We start from the raw sequence: 22464 nt of genomic DNA, 5'->3' as shown, positions 1-22464 counted from the left end.
CACTACTTATTCTTTCATGTTTTGTTAAAAACCATATGCATTACTAAATCACATTAGTTGTTTGTAATAATCAGCTTAAGTATGCAGTGCACAGATCATGTTAAGCAGAGATAACTAAGGATCTTAAGTTTCTGTATGGGAGGGGTGGGGTCATTTGAACTGTTCTTCGCTGAAGTGAGGCAAAGGCTCATGAGATAAAATATATGTTTGCTGAACGGTTTCTGTCCTAGTTAGTGCGTTTTATTAATGTTCTGTTAATGTTTTGGGTGTGCATTTGTGTTATCTGGGTTTTAGTTTTGTATGGTTGATTTAGTGTTCATGTTTATCCACATTTATTGTTGTACCATGACCGAGACCCGGGTGGGGACTGATGGCGTCTGGGCAGTGAGGAAGTGTCATGTGGCTGAATACTAGTGATGGGACAACTGACTCTTTTATGTGAGTTGGTTCAACCGGACGATTGTTGGTTGGCCTACTGAGTTAATAGATTTGGTCACCGGTTTGCGTGCCCTTGGCGGCGGGGGGGGTCGCGTGTTTACTTTCCCCGCCAGGAACCAAAATACCGCTTGATTACATTAGACTCAAGCGGTTGCGGTTGCATTTGGTCTTGACATACTATTTACACATTCATACTGACAGACACTAGACTCATGCACTGGCCACGGTTACATTCGGTAGCCTGGTGCGCGGTCTCCTTGTGACAGTCTAACTACCATGTAGCAACATTCACTTCTAACATTTAACTTAACATAACTACCAAGATAACATTACGTGTATTTTTATGTGATATAATACTTTCCCCTTGGTAATGTAGTCTATGAATTTCCATGTACCAACATTCACTTCTCTAACATTTAACTTAACATAACTACCAAGATAACATGATGTGTATTTGTATGTGATGTACTTCCCCATTGATAATGTGTGAACTGCCATGAACACAATCATCTAAGATGCACCAGAAACAAGGCTTGGTTAATAACTCAAACTTGCTGAGAACCAAGACACCGCTTGATTACATTAGCTAGACTGTTAGTTGCACGGTTACATTCGGTCTCGTTCAGTAGCCTGGTGCGTGGTCTAGGCAAGGGGGTAAGCCTCTCCTCGGACCGCAAACCTCCTCGCGCCATTTTAATGCTACAAAGCGATCACCCCCCGTTAGCATTCCATTGACTGCCATTCATTTTGGCGCCACTTTGACAGCGAATAACTTTACATCTGAAGCGTTTAAAGACTCTATTTGTCCATTGTTTATTTCTAAAGAAACATGACAATGTATAAAAGGCTCCATTACCTTGTACCTCACGTTATGGCTCCGTAGCAGATGTTTTTGTAAAAATACGCTAACGATTGTGTCATAACCACGCGACTTACTGTCGCATAGTAGATGAATTACTGTATAGTACAGGAGAAGCGCGCAGGCAGTTTCGTCTAACATTAGCTGTTTAAGTGTAATAACTAATGTTAACTAGTATTTTAGTTAGCAATAATTAGCCTGTGCCTATGTTATCTCCTTACCTACGCTCTCCGTCTCTGCAAGATTGGGAATGATTGAGATTTCTCTTGGCACAGCTACCAGAAGACTTACAACTTTCAGACACATTGTACACGACACATTTACGTCGTCTCTCTCAGTTGGAGGCTGCGCAGTAACGCTCAGCGCTCACCGGAAAAGTGCTTCTAACGGCCTTCACTAGTCTCCGTCCAGAGCAACGGGATGTGTTGGTCCATTCTTATATACAGTCTATGTAGCTCATTTCCTGATTGATTCTACCACCACCACTCCAGTGGAGGCGCTAATGAGCTAGATTACTACACATACAGTAGCAGAAGAATACCAGCTGCACACAACGCAAAGCCCGTCTACGGAAAGCCGTTCCACTCCCTATTCAGCCCCATTGTACCTACTTTGGTTGCAGTTCCACCAGAGTTCCACTGGGGGTGATCACGGTCCAGTGCAAAATGAATGGGACTCTATGGAGCTAGACGGCTAAATTTGTCTCTTTCGCCTGATTGTCGTTGAGAAATCTCAGATTTGATTGTAGTTTTTGCAAGTTCAACATGGATTATAGGTCAAAAGTTGAATGAACGAGTACTTATGTCCTTTTGATTTCTTACAGGTTGAGTCATTGTTGCCCATAACACGCTAGCTGATTACGATCGCAGATCCCGCTTGACGGCATCCGAAGCAGAACCAGAATGTCAGAGTGAATATTTCGGCGTGGTCTTTAAAACATTAGCAAACCTCTTTCTAGCACGTGTATTAACAGGGAGAGCCTAACCTGTCAGCTGTGTCAGGGAGCGACTCAGAGCTTGCCGTAAAGCAGTATCTCTGGCCGTACGATGTGTATGACGTCATTGACATTTTAAAAGGCTTTTTAGAACAAAAAAGCCACTTTAAAAAAATCTAACACGCAGCAGTGTGTATTTTCTTAGCCTCCCCTTTCGAATGCAACATTCAAATTACTAGACAAAAAAATTATATCCTGAGAAAAGTGGATTTTGAGGGGTATAGCTCCATAGAGTCCCATTCATTCTGCACTGGCCTGTGAGCGCCCCCTATATGGATCAAGAGTGGAACTGCAACTAGTTCAGAAGCCGGAAGTAACGAGAGAGTGGAACTTCTTCCCATATTAGAAATTCTTTGACACAATGGCACGAATGAGGTAAAAGAAAAAAAAACAGGAGTGAGTCAGTTCATTGACGTATGGCACTCGATTCTCCCAGTTCAGTGACACGAGTTGGGTTAATTAACCGGCTCTTTGGTCAGTTTGTCAACACTACTAAATACATGTTGGAAACGAGGAACTTCACCTCATGAGTGAAGCCTTCAGTGCAAAACATTGTAAAAACTACATTGTTAAATGTACATTGTTATCCTCTGCGGTTTGGAACAAATGTATTGAATACATTTTTCCAAAAGTCATATTGTCATAAAGTATAAACAATTTATATACAAACAAAATACTTTTTTAGTAGTGATAAATAGCCTAATGTATATGTTTGTTATGTTTCTTTGCATGTTAAAAGCCGTAGTGCGTAGTTTCTCATCATGAGGAATTCTAAGTAATGACAACAAAACTGTCAGTGCGTCCACATGATACAAGCCGTCCGTGATTGTGCACCACCCCCACCCCTCCTCCATGAGGAGGACACGGAGGATTAAAAAAACATGATGGACTCTTCAGAAGAGGTAATTATCTTCACTTGATTTTCTGCGTGTGAAAGTTGCCAGATGACACCAGTTTCAGAACATAGCCATACTGAGAAATACTGAGAGAGTTTTGTAGAGCTGATAGTCTTTATTAGCTTTGTATCAACTCATTTGGCAATGGCTTGAATGTAACACGGACGTTCCTTAATATAAAAAAGTTGCGCACTAAAGCTTAACTTAACATGACAACATGACTCCAGAAAAAAAAGTATGTTTACTAATGATTTTGTCTTTGTTTTGATGATTTGTCTACTGCATCAACCTACACAACCTAAAGTGTAAAAACTTTAAGGCAACGGGCTTCCACGCAAATTTCTGGTAAAGTCAACTAATTCGGGATATCAGTGTAGGAACGGAGATAGAGCCTCCAATGCACAAGGCTGTTGTGTTTTTTGGAAAATGGGTCTAACAAAAAGTTTACGTTTTAATGAAAGAGTATTGTGGGTTTGTCCCACCTGTGAGGTTAGTCAAGCCTACTTAGTCCCTTCTAGTTCCAACACCTGCAGTCTGAATAAGCACTCAGTTATTGAAAGCTTAACACTGGTCTGTCCTTAAGGGATGTTGTGCTGACACAACAGAGGATGACTCTGCATATTTCAGCAGCATCAATTCATGGGTTGGTTGCTGTCTGGGCTGTCTGTCCCCCATGGCGCTGTCACCTACAATTACTCTCCTCTACATGGTGACTCAGCAATGGACTCCAACTTAGAGGGACACTCTTGAAATCACCAGTGTGCGGCGGTGATATTAGTCATCACGCGACATCAGGCAGACAGGACGGGACAGCGGCCAAATAACAGAATCCTAAAACTCTCAAGCAGGCTGATGTTTGAGGAAGTCAAACTGTACTGCAGAGTGCTGCACATAGATGCAAAACATCTCTCCTATTTTTATGTCTATTTCAAGGATATACACACACATGCATGCATTGCTAGAGGTCAGAAGCGGGTGGTAAAACATGTGGTGCAAGAGATAAAACTCCAGGCCAGCCCACCCTCATACATCTGCATCACAAGCCAGCAGTAGCGCCATTGTGTGTTTTGTGCGTTGGCCTGTGTGTGACCACCACTGGTTTATCAGCCCATCAGATGCAGAATACAGAAGTAAATAGACAATAATGGATTCATTGTGTAAAATCTCTGCTCTCTCAAGGGGATAAGTAGGCGGCAGTATGAAAGGGGGACAAAATGTCCTTTCATTTTCAGATTGTGACCGGTTAAATGGTTCTTCTGGTGATCTTGTTTCATGTCACCATCTGACAAATGGGTGTTATTAGCACAGATAGAACTCAATCAAAAAAATAACTTATGTAAATTCATGCTGTTGGATTTCTCCCTCTTTTCAATTTGCACATATAGTGCAGCACCACGTATCACAAGCACAAAGCATGAGACCAAGACCAAAGATATTTTATGCAAAATTCCACACATCACCTGTTTGTATTCGAAGGGAGGTTTCCCCAAGAGACATTGCGCCAGTTTTGAGGTGCTAAGACTCTTATTATCTGTCACTTGAGATCAAGACCATGTAAAATGCACTTCAGTACATCAGGAACAATGAAACAGTCTGTTACTCTAGTTCATCATCCGGAGAACAAGGTTGACATCAGTTCTGCATGTAGAGGTGTTTAAATTTCACACACATGTAACAGAGGCAGAAGCATGAGGTAGTGAGGAAGAGGTAGTTTCCCACATCTAAACTGTGTTCTCTGATCACAACTACACATGAGATGGACATAATCTTTTCACTGTGATAATCCTATATATATATATATATATATATATATATATATATCACAATCCAAAGGGATGTTTTTAAATTCCAGGTTTTGTCCAACCAAGAGTGCAAAACATCATTAACAATGATGTAAAACAGAGAAAAGCAGATAATACTCACATGTCACACGTTTGACATTATTGCTTGAACAAGACTAGAGTGTACACACATATAGTATGGCATGTATGGCGGGACGCAAACACATGAAATTCTCTCAGTGACCATAGTTGACTGAAAAAGAGCAGTGTTAGCTTATCATTACAATGAAAAAAAACGTATCCCCTCCTATCTGGACAATTTTCCGTGTTCCATCTGCCACGGTACACTCGCTCGCTGTATGTTAGGAAGAGGTGTGACTCTGTGACGCGAAAGCCATTCGGTGTTTAGATTCTCCTGATGTCCATTGTTGAATCAGAAATGGAGGAACAAACTATCGTATCTGTCTGTGGGCAGCCAGAATTCTAGTACCTCATTATTTGTACAGAGACTGGACGAAAAAGGAGCTTTCTTGGGAAAAAGTAGGCAGGGAAGGTGGACTACCTGGTAAATTCTGAAATGATGTGTCTGTTGTTGCCGCTAAAATGTTAGTATAGCCTTGATCAATCCAGATGTTCTTTAGAATACAAGCATTAGCATAAGAAACATAAGAAGCTGTTTGCTTGTTGTCTTGCGGACAGACATGAAAAAGTATGAATTCAGACTTTTTACAAATTGGCATCATGATGTTGTTATTTTGGCATGGAAATGTTAGTCAACCTCATGTTTGTGCTATAGAGGAAAAGTCAGAGAATCACCAAAGTCATCAGGATAAATCATCTGGGCAACAAGAATACAAAACATGATGGCAATCTTTTAAATAGCTGTTTGGGTTGCCTGGATCAACCCCCCGATTTAAACAATTTATAGATTATCAAAATATAAAGTAGCAGATTACAGTTGTGATCTGTCAGTCAATTAATTGATTAATGACAACTTTAAACACACATCCATTCATACAAACAAACAAACACATTTGTATTTTGTATTTTACATCTAAAAATCCTTTGCCAATGTGTGTGTGCAGCCTTTTTATATAGCAGGATTGGATTTTTAATCCATAGTTCAGTTTAGAGTTTTGTGATTTAAGATTTTATGTATTTTGTATTTGTAGCAGTCCCTCATTCTTTGGTATTTGCTGTCTTTACCCTTTTCCCAATTCGTTTTAGCTGAATGCCACAATTCCCCTGAGTTGCTTGGAGGGTTATTCAGATCACCTGTTGCACAGGGTGTGGGGATTGGCTTCTAAATAAGAATTGAGAGCAGCTTGGTGCATTTCCCCTCTTGGCCAATCAGGGTGTGACGATGCCCTTTCTTTAGGGCTTAAGAGAGGTGGGGAATTGCCCACCTGGGGCCTTCTGATCCTGCCTCAACTTAATGCAGACCTCATTTTAGCAGATATTGTCAGCCAGAAACTCTGGTCTTTAGGCCCTTTTGGAATCTTCTTTGTTGTCTTCTGCTTTTCTGATTGGGGGTGATTTTAAGCATTCTGAAACCTAGAGTGAATGTTAAAGAACATCTTTCCACTAGTTTACCTGCAGTAGGGCAGATGTGCTATTCGTGCAAGAGTTTTGCTTGGCTTATGATACTGCAGGCTTTATTTTATTTTGTTGATTAGCTGGAATCAGTACCGCTACATATTTATGCTTTTATAGTTTAGTATAGTTAGTATAGTAGTTCACTACTAAACTGCACACACACATTTTCCTGTGTAGGTACAGTATGTTTCTTTTTGTGATTAACATTTTTATTTTTTTTATTTTTAACACAACACCCAAAACACACAATTTGCAACATGAACATATCCTCCCTCATCATCACCACCCACCCAGACAAAAATCAAGAAAAGAACGCACAGTAACTACAATATTCAACAAAATAATAACAAAATAGACAAAGTATAGACCAAATAAACATATGTATAAATGACAACACCATAAGCCCATCATACACGTCTCTTCCCGGCACAAAGCTTCTTAGGAGCCCTCCAGAAAGCTCAAGTACCTTCCCCATTTTCCTGTGTAGACATCCAATCTGGTAAACCATTTGTATGACATCTTTTCAAATGCCGCCACCCTAGCCATCTCACAATCCCACTCTTGGATTGACTGCACACCTAATACTCCATCCTCTTAAACGAATCTGTCTGGCTATCATTGAACTAGTTTGGACCCAGCTTTTCATGTGCTTATCCATTCCGTTTAGGATTGACCAATCTCCCAGAACAAATAATCTTGGGCTGAATGGAATCTGGGTCCCTGCAATCCAGCATAGGTTATATTGTATCCCAGCCAAAAAATCCTGGACCTTATCACAGGACCATAGGAAATGAAGTAATTGGCCATCCTTTGTCTTACATTTCCAACAATTTGGTGTGTCTTTCAAATCAAGTCTAAACAATCTGGAGGGAGTCCAATAGAAGCGATGCATAATCTTGAACGGAATGAAGCGCACCCTCACGTCACATTAAATAGTTTTAAAATGTCTACAAATTCTGTGACAAATTATACGTTGTAAAGTAACTAATGTTGCTTGTTCAGTGTAATGTAGCAGTCTACACACTAACACTAAAACTAACACTTTGTAGGCCTGTATCAAGTTGGAGTTCACTGCCTTCTCATTTTCCACTGGGATATTACTGCTACTTTCTCATGTCAGTCAGCTGATAATCACGTGTCATGTTTATTGATCGGCGTAGTGATTTATTATCTGCCTGGTGGCCATACACCCATGGGACCAATCAGTGATTCTCGATGGGATCAATGGGAAAACATCCCGAGTTCGACATGTTTAAAAAAAAAAGTGTTTAGTTTTTTTCTGCACTGCAATCATTTCTAGCTGTAACCTTACAGTTCTTTCTGGAATAGTTCTCATTGATTTGACACAGGAATAACACAATCGATAAGTGTAGTTGCTGTCGTTCTGTTTGACCTTTAAACCAATAAACACTTGCTTCCCCCTCCGCAGGCAACTTTTTTAGCAACAGTTGCAATTACATAAGCAAGTTGTACAGCTTTGTGTTGTGAGTAATTGTTTTGTTTGGGTATTTTTGACATCGTATGGATTTGTCTTATTATAGCACTGGAAGCTCTTACTGCTCAGAAAACAGCATGCTGAATTCCTCTTTAACAATTTCCACACATGCAGTTCATTCACATAGCACAAACCACTTGAAATCTTATATTATAGCATTGCCAGACCTATCTCCACAGCGCTGTGGAGTATGGTCTGGCTCCTCCACACATACATTCCAGGATTGGAGAAAAAGATTATCTGAAATGTTTTTTTAAAACATTTCTTTAAACCAATCACAATTGTGCGGTGCTAAGCTTTGGACGCAGCGACGATGGCTCTGCAAAATGGTCTCAGGAAGGAACTTGTTTTGGTAGAACATTTGCACCCCGCAAAAGAAAACGCCACATATCATATTAAGTTAACTGTTCACACAAAACAGTAATGTGAGCTCTTTAAATTAGCTGGATACATTATTAATTAATTTGCTCTTACCAGTGTATTGCCATGTACTTCGTCCACAGCAATCCCGCCAATCGGTCCCAAAACGTCCCAGTTAGAGAATAAATGCCGTAAACATATTCTTTGTAAATCTTTAATATCATTCACCGAAAGAACCAAGCAGGCCTGCCTTGTTGCACGATCCAAATTCTCTTCAAAACTTGCCATTTTCAGCATGTAGTTTGCTAGTCTGAAGTTTGTTGTTGTTTCCTGAAGCGAACAGAGTTTGAGAACGGCAACACACAGAGAGTAGAAGGTGAGGGGCAAAGCCTGACATCTAGTGCATGAGCCACGTGCCGTACGTCAGGTTTTATCCTGGAAATGTACTTCTGTTGATCCAGACTATTCTTACCTTGACGACCATAAAGTTACATTATCATTGCAAAGCAACTCTCATACTCATCAGCCACATGATGAGTGATTAAAGACATTGCTGATGCTGCTTTACATCTTTTCTCTTATGATTGTCGCCTGCTTATAGTGAAAGTTTAATCATTATCTCTAGTTTGAGCAACTCATCTGAGAGACAGCTTTCACACATACACATCCTCTAGCTTCCTGTGTATCACATATAGCACTGTGGTTGCACCCACAAAAACCCAGAAACAGTTTAAGTCAACAAATATTTGTCATGTAGTGAAGTGAGTAGCCATTTGCGTCATTATTTTATCCATCTGCACTACTACATCACTGTGTCATTCCATATTCTGTTTGTTGATAGTGACAGGATAAACTGTAACACTGTGACTGACTCAAAGTCGTACATCAAGTACCGGTGACAGACAGCGATGACTTATTTTCTGTCAAACTATGCCCTTCAGAGAAGCTGTGTGGGCCAGGACTGGACTGATAAGCTACCCTTGGCTCTATTAACACAAACAAATGTCCTTTGTGTTTGTTGTATTAAGATTGTATCGCAATCATGACTGATTGTGAGTATGTTCTGTTCAGAGGGATGTGAACTGTCCTCTCTGTGAAACATGTTTGTTTTCAAACACTAGCCTTCATATAACATATAGCACTGAAAAACCTGATTACGGCTTTCCGAGACAGCACAGGGCAGCCTGACATATTGTGTTGTATTATAACAAATGGTGATGAAAGGCCTTTAGACAGATAACGTAGTAGATGAGGGTGAAAAAGAAAGAAGGTTCAGGCTGGTCTGCTTCTCATAAAGACTGAGAGGAAGGAGTAGGTGTAGCAGTATTTACTGAGGTAGCAGTCCTCTATTAAACCTAGTGATGGCTGTTGACATTAATAATTCAGCAGTCTCTCTGAAAACTACCAAAAAATAGATTCTGCATTATTTAAAGGGCACACTGAATTAATTAGAAATATGAATTAATGATGAGATTATCCTAAGTATTCAACTTAAATCCCTGGCAGTAGCACTCCGGCAATCAAGGACAAATCAGTTTTTACTGTCGATTTTACATGCCAAAAAAATATTTCTGCTTGGAAGACCGAGGCTGTGAAATCAGCCATGCGCTGTAATTGCTATTCAGGGAGCGTCTCAATGTCGTTGCTGCAGCCCTGGGTAGTGTTACCAGAGACCTACATCTTTCAGTCACCATGAAAAAATGATACTTTCACTGAGTTTCATTTAATCCTTTTGACTCTGCTTCCTGTCGTATCTTATTAGACACATCTGACCAAGTGTGGGATGTTTTGGTCAGTAGTCTCGCTTTCTGTGTCACACACGGTGCTTCAGCTTCAACACTATCACACTCTTGAGAAAAACACATCCTGATGTTGTGTTTTTGATAATAGTCTTATTTTACCATTCGTATTTTATACATATATTTATAAGTGGTACAGATGTTCTTGTTTTATTAAAGGCTCTAATTTCACATCCCTGTATTAAAAACAAGGTATGCTGTTGTTAATATAATCTAAGCTACTTTCACCAACCAGTATAATAAGATACTTCCTTCTGTTAAAAGACCAAAAGCATACAAAATTGGGGAAGAAAGATGTGACACATGCTTTCAAGTGGCTTTGTTACAACAATCATACCTGCCAAACTGTCAGAAAGCTCCACCTCTTTGTCTGCACTGACTGTTGCCTTGTATTATTAATGACTGCAGTCTGCATGATGAGTGACAACACAGACAAAGAAGAGTTGTAGAGAACGAGTGTGTGTGTGTGTGTGTGTGTGTGTGTGTGTGTGTGTGTGTGTGTGTGTGTGTGTGTGTGTGTGTGTGTGTGTGTGTGTGTGTGTGTGTTTGTGACTGAAAGAGAGATAGCAGAGGCTATTATATTTAGTTTATATCTTTAAATAAAATGCTGTGGCAAATGTTACTACACCTCTGAATGTTTGGTTTCCCATGCTTTTAGGAATACATATGTTTGATGTCACTGGATAAAATCCAGTGTTTCCTATTTGCCTCCAGGGATAGCAACTAAAATACACTGCATCAAATATCAATTTAAATAAGCCACTTCATAAACATTATTACAAAACACTGCTGCAACATCATCCCTGTCTGACAAAAATAATAATAATGAGACTAGAAAATCCTAATGACTTTATGTGTTGTGAAAACTAATTGCAATGATGCTTCCCGATCGAAAACCAATTTATTGACTTTAACACATTTGCCAATCCCCGACCTATAGTGCATTAACCTACTTTACAGAGAAGGATTTTCTTTCTGTGCTCAGTGAGGCATTTGTTTGTTTGTTTATAAAAACTCATTCTGGTAATTGGGGTTTGTGTCTCTGTAGGAAATTGCAGGGTGTCAAATTGTAAAGTCAGGCCCAGAACACCAGCCCTTTACTGATAATTATACATCTCTAAAAGTCAATCACACACCCACGTGCCATTCTCTCACAGATCTTGGATTTATGTATAATAATAATAATAATAATAATAATAATAATACACACACACACACACACACACACAATGTTCTCGGGTGTCTAATTACCAACTTTGTAACCTTAATTGCTTATACTGACTGGTAAAAGTCAGTGTTTTTGTTCTGAGCACTCACATTACAATTTCTATGGGTGTCTGTTGTTTATAAAAACTGAATAAAAAAATATAGATTTCGAAAGCAGCTGTCAAATAGCAGCTCAGTTGTGTCACCATCATCCATTCTGAGCATGCCCAGGAGAGTTGACCCACTTCATGGTACAATTCGTCTCAGTGACATCCTCCTTCACTTCTTCACGTCTTTTCCTGCCACAGTCACCATAAATAAATTCAGTCGACCTCAAAAGGGAAGGAAAGTTACCTTCTGTGTTTTTCCTCTCCATGTTGTAACACAGTAAAAATCAATAAGGATCGACAGGATGACAACAGTGTCCAACTGAAATTAAATTGATTTTGTCTGCTACAGCATACATATCTGCTCTGTAAACCACAAAATGTATGCCAATCAAATCTTGCTTAAAGCAGTGGTCAGTGTTTGTTGAGAGCAGACGGTCACATTGAGCCAGACAGCAGCTACACAACACAAGAGCCACAGACATTGAACAACAATCCACATTTGCTTTCCTGCTAAATTCTCCTTCATATCTAACTTAAAAACATGAACACACGTGTGGCCGGGTTGGATCAATGGGTAGAGCAGGCGCACATATATTTAGAGGTTTATGCCTCGATGCAGAGGTCCAGGGTTTGACTCCGATGATTTCCTGCATGTCTTCCCCCTCTCTCTCCCTTTTCTCACCTGTCCTGTCCATTAAAGGCGGAAAAGCCCAAAAAAATAATCTTAAAAAAACAAAAAACAAAAACATGAACACACGTCTTGTCCTGCACTTTGCTGAATAAGCGTCCGAACAAGCATTCAAATTTCAACATTCAAAAGTGCACTGCTAACATCAGTCTTCACGCTAGATGGCTAATTGACTGCAGCACTTTAAACACCATTTAAATGTACCTGCAGATGTCATATTAGTCGGTTAGGATGCTAGTGACATTACTTTTCAAAACAACAAACTGTCTGCCCATGACATGTAGGCTACAAGTTTGTACAAGGAATTGTACAAATGGGGATTACCCTGCACATTTTTAGACAGTCTCTTCTTCCTGAGTGGTCTTGGTTGTACACACAGAAAGTGACAGAAGTACTTTTAAGAATGATTAAGTTCCATCACTGCCTACTTTCTCACCTCCGCACAGTTGTCCAATCGCTGTGTGAAGAGCAATGGAATCAATGTCTGGGGCATTGTCGGTTTCGGAAAGTTACTAAATTTGTTGGACGCAGCTCTTCCAATTCCAATGTTGAAAAGGTGTTTGATCATCAACACACTACAAGTACTTATGTTGAAGCATGCTTAGCCCTTTTTTATTACAAAGTATATCGAAATAAACTTGACACATTATTTAGTTATCCTAGAGGCTTCAGTAATTTGATATACAAATACATACATATATATATATATATACAAATACAACCCCTTCAGAATACCCACCCCACCAGATTCATGGATGCGCATTGCCATAGCGACCACTTCTGTTAGTGTCTCTGCTGACTAAACAAAATATGGTAGAGTCAATGTTGGCTCACATTAGGTTGGGGATTTGTTAACTGTTGCTACTGTTATAAAGCCAACCAGTTGGGAGCAGCCATCACAAACAATAGCAAACGGACAAGGTTAAACTGACCTATTGAAAACAGCAACCAGTAAAAACAACAAAGCTAACCTTATTACTCACTTGTCCTTAACAAGAGCCCTCATCAGTTTTCATTCCTTTAAAATCCCAGAGGTTTCTGCAGTGGTGAAAAGCCTCACCGACGTTAACAAGGCTCTTCCACCTCCTGGTCATACAGGTAGTTAGTTGTTTTTTTTTCTGTGTCATGCCAAACATTTGGCCCATCCCATATGGGATTACAAGACACCACAAACATATTTAACAATGTCTTCCGGTCGCATATACAAGTCATTTGGAGAAATACATGAATACAAATATAGACCCACATATATTTACATACATACAACTTCTTTTTTAATTTGTATTCTTCAGTCCTTTTCCTCTTTTGCTGTATCTGCCAACTCTTCTTGTTGATTACTCCTGGCCAGCCGCTGCCTCCCCCCACCCCTATCGCTTGCTTGCCACCTGTTGCTGATTGGCTGGAATAGTGTTGTTTGGCTCGTGTGCACCTTTCTGTTCGTTTCCATTTCCATTATAAATTATTTTTCAGCGCACACAGAAAATAAAGCTAGGTGACTGTGAGGAGATATTCACTGAATTTGACAAAAAAAGGTATTGGATTAACATTGCTTACTACACTTTTAACAAGCCCTGCGGTATGTGAGGATAGCAATTCAATCAGGAGAGACTGTTTGCAGATATGCAAAATGTTTTATTGAACAAGAGCATAATTTGAACATAGTATTGGAGATTGAACTCCATCGTTATATTAATACATTTGTATTAATACATTTGATATATTAATACATTTAATATAGGGGTAGGGAACCATGATGTAACTCCCCGATGGAATCCAGACACCGGTGGCGGTGGGGAAGGCCGGAAGACCAGACCGAGGAGGTACTGGAGCGACAGCCGTAGAATCACTAGAACGGGAGGTGGAAGGGGAGGAGGAGGGACGACGCCTTTCTGAAATGACAGCTGATAGCACAGGGAGAGAAAGCGCTTTTAAAACAGTGTTGTGACGCTGTGATTGGCCTATGGAATCTTTGGCCGTTCCTGATTGGATTATCAGAAGGAGAGCGCCTCAAGCGCTGATTCGCTTTAGGAGAGACCAAAAGTTCCAAAAGTGGAGATTAGAAGCAGATGGCCATCGGGTTCACAATAAGTCTGAGATCAGATGTCCTTGCATATCACAAGTTAGGAGGATAATCTCTATTAAATGAAACAAAAGATAATCTCATTTACAAGTGGGCCTATAATGTTACAGTCCAGTACAAGCATATCTATGACTGAGAAAAAACTGTAATGTCATTATGTGAGTGATACAAATGAGTACAGTAAGGTAAGCATTTGTCAGTGTGGTACCCTCCATATGAAGAAAAAAGACAAAAAGAGGTTAACAGTGCTCTTCAAACAAGGGGGCCATATTTGGGGATATTGTAGGAGACAAAGAACAATATGGATTGTACACAGTACACAATTAATTATATAGAAAGCTGTCAGTTCCAGGCTCTGGAATCCAGGCATATTCAGTGGGATCTGTACATGCCTCCAAACTCGGTCACATTCACCCTCAAGCTTAATCATGGGAATTTTTAATGACTTACTCTATTATGTCAGATGTACTGTATATGAATAAGCCAATTAACTAACCCAAAAGGGATATGGCAAAACAACATATGCCACAAGTTAAACATTGAAAGAACATGGAAGAACTTAGATCAAATTATTAATGTCAAATATTTCTAAAATACATGTCTACATGTATACATGACAATCTTGCTGATCTACCAGTTAGTTGTATAACTGTTTAGACTCAGTGTAAAGCATTAGATAGTGAAAATAAATTGACAGAAAGCAATATGAATACTGTTCCTTGAAAAGAAAACTGAATCTCCATAAGCATATACCAGCAGTTAATTTTTGGGAGAAAGGCCAACAAATGCCGTGAGCTGTGGCCCCATTACCAGCAGGAGGTTAGCTCTATTTATGGACAGACTTGTTTTGTATGCACATCCTAAACAGACTGAAAGAAAGCTCCTAAAAAATCCTCATTAAACAGAGGCAAGATATGCAGAAGAGGCACATTGTAGCATCCAAGCCTCAAAAGCTCTTATCTGCATATGAATAGTTGTCAAGATATACTCATTAGCATTTTAATGGCTTGAAAAGGAAAACATAAATAAACAAATATGCTTATTCAGACAAATCCTGTATGCATTAAATGTAAAGACTGCCATGTTAAACAGGCTGAGCATATAATAGAGGTTGAATTAATTCAAAAGCAGTGGGATTCAAGCCACCATGCAGTTTACGTCCTCTGCAATGTAAATACAAACCTTTGAACCTTTGTTTTGCATGTATTTCTATGCTAATTGCATCACCTCACTATAGGTAACTGCCACAACACACTGCCCAGATGTGTCTGTTCTTGCTGGAGACTGCAGCCAAATGCATATCAAATAAACCACAAAAGAGAGCAAATCTATAATGAGCCTTGCAGGCGCAGTGACGCAGAGATTTGTTTCTGCAGAGTGGAAATGTGCTTCATGCAAGTCAGCAACCACAAAGAAACTACCCTACAATACTGCACAAAAACATGAGTGAATCCAGGAACAGACTTTACATGTGTTTGATGTTTTTTAATGGGGGGGAAATATAGCTGATGCTCAACTTGCAGTAGATATCTGATCTGTTGTTGATTTTACTTGTTTAAAAAAAGATAAACTACCACTGAGACCAATGATTGATGAGACAAAGATTACAAAAATATGTATTATATGCAGTGGTGTTCATACTGAATGAGAGCTAAAGTGCAAAATATGAGTCTTCTAATCTCAATGTTTGTTTTTTATTAAACGTGAATTAGATTCATTGACTATGTCCATACTGGATTCGTAACCCCCAAACAAATCATTAACTGATATAGGTGATATAGTGAGAAATCTATTTATCAAAAAGATTAAACACAACACAAAAAAAATAAACAGAAAATAAGTGTTCTTTACACATTGGAGCTCAATAAGCATATTCATTAATGCATCAGGAACAGAAAATATATATGTGTACGTAAACATATTTACTTGTATTGTATGCACATTCAAATCTGTGTCAGTATGCATGTTTACGTACAAAGCACTTAATGGCCTAGCTCCAACCTATCTCTCCGACCTATTGCAACCATATGTCCTCCCGAAGTCACTCAGGTAAACTGACCAGTTGCTCCTTGTGGTCCCAAGATCAAGGCTGAAGCACAGGGGAGACCGCACCTTTCAGTTGTATAGCCACCAAACTCTGGAATGAGTTGCCTCTACATATTAGGCTGGCCTCTACACTGCCTGCTTTCAAATCCCGTCTTAAAACACATTTTTATTCTCAGGCTTTTAACAGACTAGAATAGTTGCCTTTCTATATTATTGTCACTTTGGTTAATTGTTGTTGTTTTTCAAATGTGCTTTATAAATAAATTTAGATGGGATTTGGGATGTCTAAAACATACAATACAATATTACACAGCCACCCATTTACATGTACCTGTATGTGTATATTTCTAGCAATATTTAAAAGCTTATTGAGAGGGTGCTGTTTACTTTGTAGGTTTTTTTTTCATAATGTAATTTTGATGTCAAAATTGGCCACGCATGAAGCATTTTCCAAAGTTTCCGCAAGGTTTTTTGTGGAAGTTTTGTATTCTTAGTAATGAGACCTTTGTGAAGAATTAATCGAGAATTAATTCAAGTTCACTCCTAAGTTTAATACATACACCCACACACAAAGGTTTTGAAGAACTGGCCACTAAAAATACTGCAATAGTGAATACTGAAATGTTTAATACATTACTACAATTGTTTTTTTTATTGTTGTTGTTCAGGACTTCAGTGTTTTTCAGTACTGGACAGGCAGTTGTTCAATACAACATTGAAGTACAAATTGTATTCAATACATTTCAGTCTAGCGCACTGTTATTAATGTTATCAAAGTGGCTTTTGAGAAAATTATTGGGGAAGCTGTAAGCACTGCAGCTCTGGATATTTCCCTTTCTAAAAGAAATAATCTTGACCCATGACCTTTTAAAGCTGGGGAATCTCATCAGCTATAATATTCACAAGAGACACATATGTTTTCATTATATCTTCCTCATCCTAATCCTCCTCACAAGCATATTTATGACCTCAAATAGCTTGAAGAAAGTATAAAGCAGCTGCTGTGGGCTTACAGCATTGAAAAATATGTCTTTCCATAAATGTCTGTTACTCAGGAAAATCCACAGACCTCACTGAGAAACATTTTCTTTGGAACTACTTTATACCGAAGAAAGAGTCCCTTTAAGTTTCAGAGGCAGAGAAAGTCAGAACCTGGGCACATGATACCCAAACTATGTGCATTTGAAGATGCCACTACATGGAAGTGAGAAAAAATGTTTTTGAAACATGATGAACTGACCCTTTGAATAAATTAAACTGCATCCATATTGGACTGAAGTTTAGGTATTCTTTTTACGAACATTATGGAGCACCTTGCTGTCATCTTGCTTTGTTATTTCAGAGATTTCTGTTCCTGTATCACACACACACACACTCACACAAACACACACACAGTCATAAACACCGTTGCCTCAGACATGATGTCCATGTTGCATCAGAGCAACAGTGAAACACTGCTGCGTGAGGTCCGCTCCTTCCTGCGAGCCCAAAGCAGGCAGCTACCAGAAAGCCTGAATCCCCAGACACTTCGGCCATTTGTACTTACACACACACACACACACACACACACACACAAATGAAAACAGATGGGATTCTCTTGCCTTCACAGGTACACTTAAAGTCAACATCAAAAACAAGAGTGTGGAGTAACAGAGGAACAACAGGGGAGGGGGAGTAAAAGAAATCTTAAGTTGTCACAAGGGAGTGACATTTTTGCCTTTTCAAGTTTCTTCACAGGCAGCTTGCCAGTTGTTTGCCCTTTTTTCAAGCACAGTTGTTATTACACACTCGTGTTGTTGTGTGTGTGTGGAGCAATGATGGTCAGTGGATTTCCTGGACCATCGCTTCTACTCAAGAAAGGTCAGATGAGATCTCAAACAGCTCCAACAGGAGGTGCAGCTGCTGGTTTAACTCTTTGCCTGGCACCAATAAACGTCTTCACACCCCACAACAGGAGTTAAGACAGTGACCCATCTCCCCCTTCATTGCCCTTTCAGGCTCACAAACACTCCCCCCGTGCCATGTTTAACCATTGATTTACTGCCCCTTGAGCTGCACTGTCTATGGCCATTGATCAACCAGCGCTCCCAGCACTAATTTATTGCCCATGATCCATTTTGTCATGAGGGAAGCAGGAAGGGTGTATTGATTAACGAACAGTTCTGCTAAGGGCACTGCTGCAGCACCACTTCACGACAAGGGGGTCTAATTAACTTCAGAAGCTCTTAGAACACTGCGTTCAGATTTGTCTTGGCTCTGCTCTCTTTTATACTCGTAGTGTCTGCTCAGTGTGTTGACCACACTGAGACAGTAGATGGTGTTTAGATCCCAGTGCAGTCATACAGGCCTAACCCCTTGGTGCATAAAAATGTGTCTTTAATTACAGTACAATTGCCAATAGCATTTATAATCATCTATTACATTATAAAAATGACAGCAGCAAATCATACTGTAGTAATAAGAGGTGTTTTTACTATAACATGTACAGTATGGAGGCACCAATATGCTCATAAGGAAGAATGTTATGGGGGAGCTGTTCTTAAGAGTCATTCTAAAAAGTTGCATTCAATGTTAAATGCATTAAAATAGAAAAACAAAACAAAAAACACCAAAGTTGAAAAAGTCTAAACAAAACAATTGTGCAAGTCTGGAATTTTTTTTTTTTTTGCTGTCCACATGCTATCAAACACATTTGTGTGTTGCTTAAATTTTCCCCATGCAGTCAATTCAATTAAAATGTATTTGTATAGCACCATATCGTACACAAGCCGTTCAGAGTGCTATACATGAAACAAAATAAAACAAAAAATGTGCAAATAAACAGACATCCTTGCATACATAAAGATAAAACTACATGGTACATATATCCACACATACAAACAAGCATACAGTACAAATATGTTATGTTCATTAAAGAAAACGCTCGAGTAAATAGGAAGGTCTTTACTTTTGTTTTAAGTTCAGTTTTTAAAGTTTAAAAGGAACACAGTGTTGGGGCAAGTTTGAAATCAGCAGACAAACTGTTACATTCTTTAGATGCATATTTTAAAAGTGCTCGAAGGCACATGGAGGAGATTTCCACTTTGTGAGATTGGAGAGATCTGCAAGGCTATAAACTGATGCCAGACCAGCAACTGCTTTGTAAACCAAAAGGAGGATTTTAAAATAAATTCTAAAACTCGGATCATTGAAAGCTCTGCAACAAAATCATTTATTTCAGATAAACAAGTACAACAAATAATGCAGTGTTGGTGTTGTTAAATGCATTTTTTGCTGCTATGCTGCCACCCAGTGACTCTCTGAGGTAATAATCCAGATGATGCTAACTTTTGCTGAGTTATTCACTGACACCCTTGTGTTGTCCTTCAGGTCACCGGACCCATCCAGTTTATTTGACGTTTTGTATTACAAAACGTCAAATAAACATATAGTTAACCCTTGTGTTGTCCTTCGGGTCCCGGTGACTCGAAGAACAACACAAGGGTTAAGAATGAAGGCGTTTTATTTAACAAAAAGTTAAGACGCCACAAATCAACACAACAGCAGCACAATAGAAATATGATTAAAAATAATATATATAGTATATGAAAAATCTAAATTAAATTTAGTAAAACGATTTGTAGGATTGTGTTTAACAAACACAAACATAAAACATGAGAAAACACTTTTGAGTCTTGAATTTAAAGAATCCATCTCACCTTAGAAATATAAAGTTGTTGATCAGCATGTTCACTGTTAGTATGTGAATGTGAGAACACTGCAGATTTCATTGCAGACACTAGGAGCAACAGCATGAAGCTGTAACAAATAACATAACAGTATTGAGTCACACATTTTAAATGTCTTTGTGTTTGAGAATATTTGAAATGAGGGATTAGCAGTCTTGTTTCATGGAGCAAAGACAATCTGCAGGTTTTCATTCAGCCACAAACTGCAGCTTTGATTGATTGAGGATCATCTAAAACTAATCACTAAAATCGGCAGATGTGGTGTTTGGGTGAGATGAAACCCCACCTTGTCAGCAAACCATGACACATGGTTGTAAATCTTTTTTTTTTCTTCCAAATAACCCAGACTTTGTACATTTCTAAACAATTTGTTTTAAAAGCGTAATTCTGTTAATAGCCCCTAACAGTCTGTAATTCCTATTAAAAGACCAATTACCAAAAAGTGTAAACAGTGACCTATTATGTTGTACAAGTGTGTCTAAATAGATCCTTGCACATTTAAATAACTGATACAATTCATGACAAAGTAAAATAATGCAGCAGGTTTTGGTTGTCAAATTCAATATAGATCATCTAAAAACAAAACCCTTTTAACGAAAGGCACTTGAGGCATGCAAAATTAAGTTCCATGATGCTTCTCTTGTAAAATGTTCAATAAAAAAAAGAAATATGAAAACAAATTAGCATTTTCACCTTTAAGTTGTGATAAGGTGTAAAATGCATGCATCTTTGTTAAGAAACATATTCATTTTAAAATCATATTGTGTTTTAAGCTTGTTTTATCAGAGCATGTTTTGGATAAAAGGCACTCCTGACTGAGGATTTGTTTGATAAGCTAGACAGAAAAGCAATGTAGGGCACAACATTTTAGACAATCTCCAATGAAAGTGTGATTTTCCCACATACACATATCTCCTCTGGTCATTTCATGTTGAGGTAGTTTGTCTACATAATATATTAACCCAAAGCTTACACATCCCACACTGACTGAACCCTTTTCTCCGAGTGGATTTGACAGAATTTGGATCTGGTACAATCTAACTTTAAACTCGCCCTAGACGTCAAGAGAGAAGGTCAATCATTGAAAATAAAAACATGACTTAAGTTAAAGCTTGTTATGTTAATATGTTTCCAGTAAAGTGACTTTTTGGCTTCTTTCTCTGTTAAGAAGTGTGAAAAAAAACAGTGATTAACTGCAGATTTTGGGTCAATACAATATGAAACACTGAATGGAGAGTTACCAGAGAAGTGTTGCCCTCAAGATTATCTACCCTCATTAGCCCAATTCAGCTTCATGTAAGATCAAAGGCACCATGTATAATCTCTAAAACTCTTGCCTGCTCCAAGATAGTTAATGTCAAAAACATTGCTGAACAATAATATAAACTCAATCCTCAACCTGTGGAGAGCAGACAAAATCCCAGCACTGATTCACCCTCATTAGAGCTCAGTACACACTGGTATAACATTAACCTGCTGCCTGGATCACATCACTCACAAGTGAGTCTCTTTGACACAGTGCATTTGAGAGACATCCACAATTAAAATGCATGTAAACTATTTATGTCTGTAATTTGAAGAAAAATGGTATTTGTCTGGTTCTGTTTTTGTTTTCTGTTTGTTTTGGAACACCTCTGCTTATGTGTTTTCAAGTTTTTTTTTACTTTTTGCGAAGGGTGTTCAGGCACTGGAAAGTTAAAATGTATAAAATAAAATATATTCAAAAACAAACACTCAAGTGTCATTGTCAACATCTCCCTTCTATTCAGGCTGAGACTATGTGTCCCAGTTCAGAGGCTGGATCCTCTGAAGGCCCACATTTGCAGACCAGCTGAACTTGCTCCTTTCAGAGGTCAAACCCAATGATGCATTCAGGCAGTCTGCGTCAATCATGAAGTCAGTGTTAAAGGTGTTAATATATCCATTTAACTTGATCTGTTGTCTTGGGATTAACAACACACCCAGGCTGCTATCAAGAACAAACAGTAGAGAGGTTACAGTATGTTTAGCTTCTATTAGCTATAGATTGCAGTGTTTTTTATTGATCTATTCCAGGTGCTGACCACCAAAACCAAAACACTGAGCAAACACTCAGATTTCTTAACTTAGTAAATGAGTAGATGAGGATTGCCTGAATGCAACATTAAGGGTGATTCTGGAGAAAGATTGTTGACTCCACCTGTAAACAACGGAACAGCACAATGTTTTATGGGTTTAAAGGCCACAAATATACTGTACCTCTGGTTCTGGTCACAAACATTTAGGCCAAAGAAGGTAGCATTTCCCTGGTGCATTTGGAAGAGACTTTCAAATAGGAGGACATGCCTCTTTACCCCCTCTGTGACAAATTTGATAAAGAAAAGTGGTCTTTTAATGAGTCCGTCTATA

The 22464-nt window shown here is 38.8% G+C and overlaps 1 long non-coding RNA gene across 1 annotated transcript; it reads right to left on the bottom strand.

Moving 5' to 3' along the window:
• Positions 1-19001: 19001 nt before the first annotated feature.
• On the bottom strand, positions 19002-22285 carry LOC118493427. The gene is made up of 2 exons (XR_004895378.1): positions 19828-22285; positions 19002-19700 (listed from the first exon to the last, which is right to left on the bottom strand). It is a non-coding gene; the product is annotated as an uncharacterized LOC118493427 (long non-coding RNA).
• Between the last annotated feature and the right edge of the window lie 179 nt (positions 22286-22464).

Source organism: Sander lucioperca, chromosome 2 (genome assembly GCF_008315115.2).
Source record: "Sander lucioperca isolate FBNREF2018 chromosome 2, SLUC_FBN_1.2, whole genome shotgun sequence".
Lineage (NCBI taxonomy): Eukaryota > Metazoa > Chordata > Actinopteri > Perciformes > Percidae > Sander > Sander lucioperca.
Note: the sequence above shows the minus strand (reverse complement) of the source record. Positions and strands in the feature narration are given on the sequence as shown.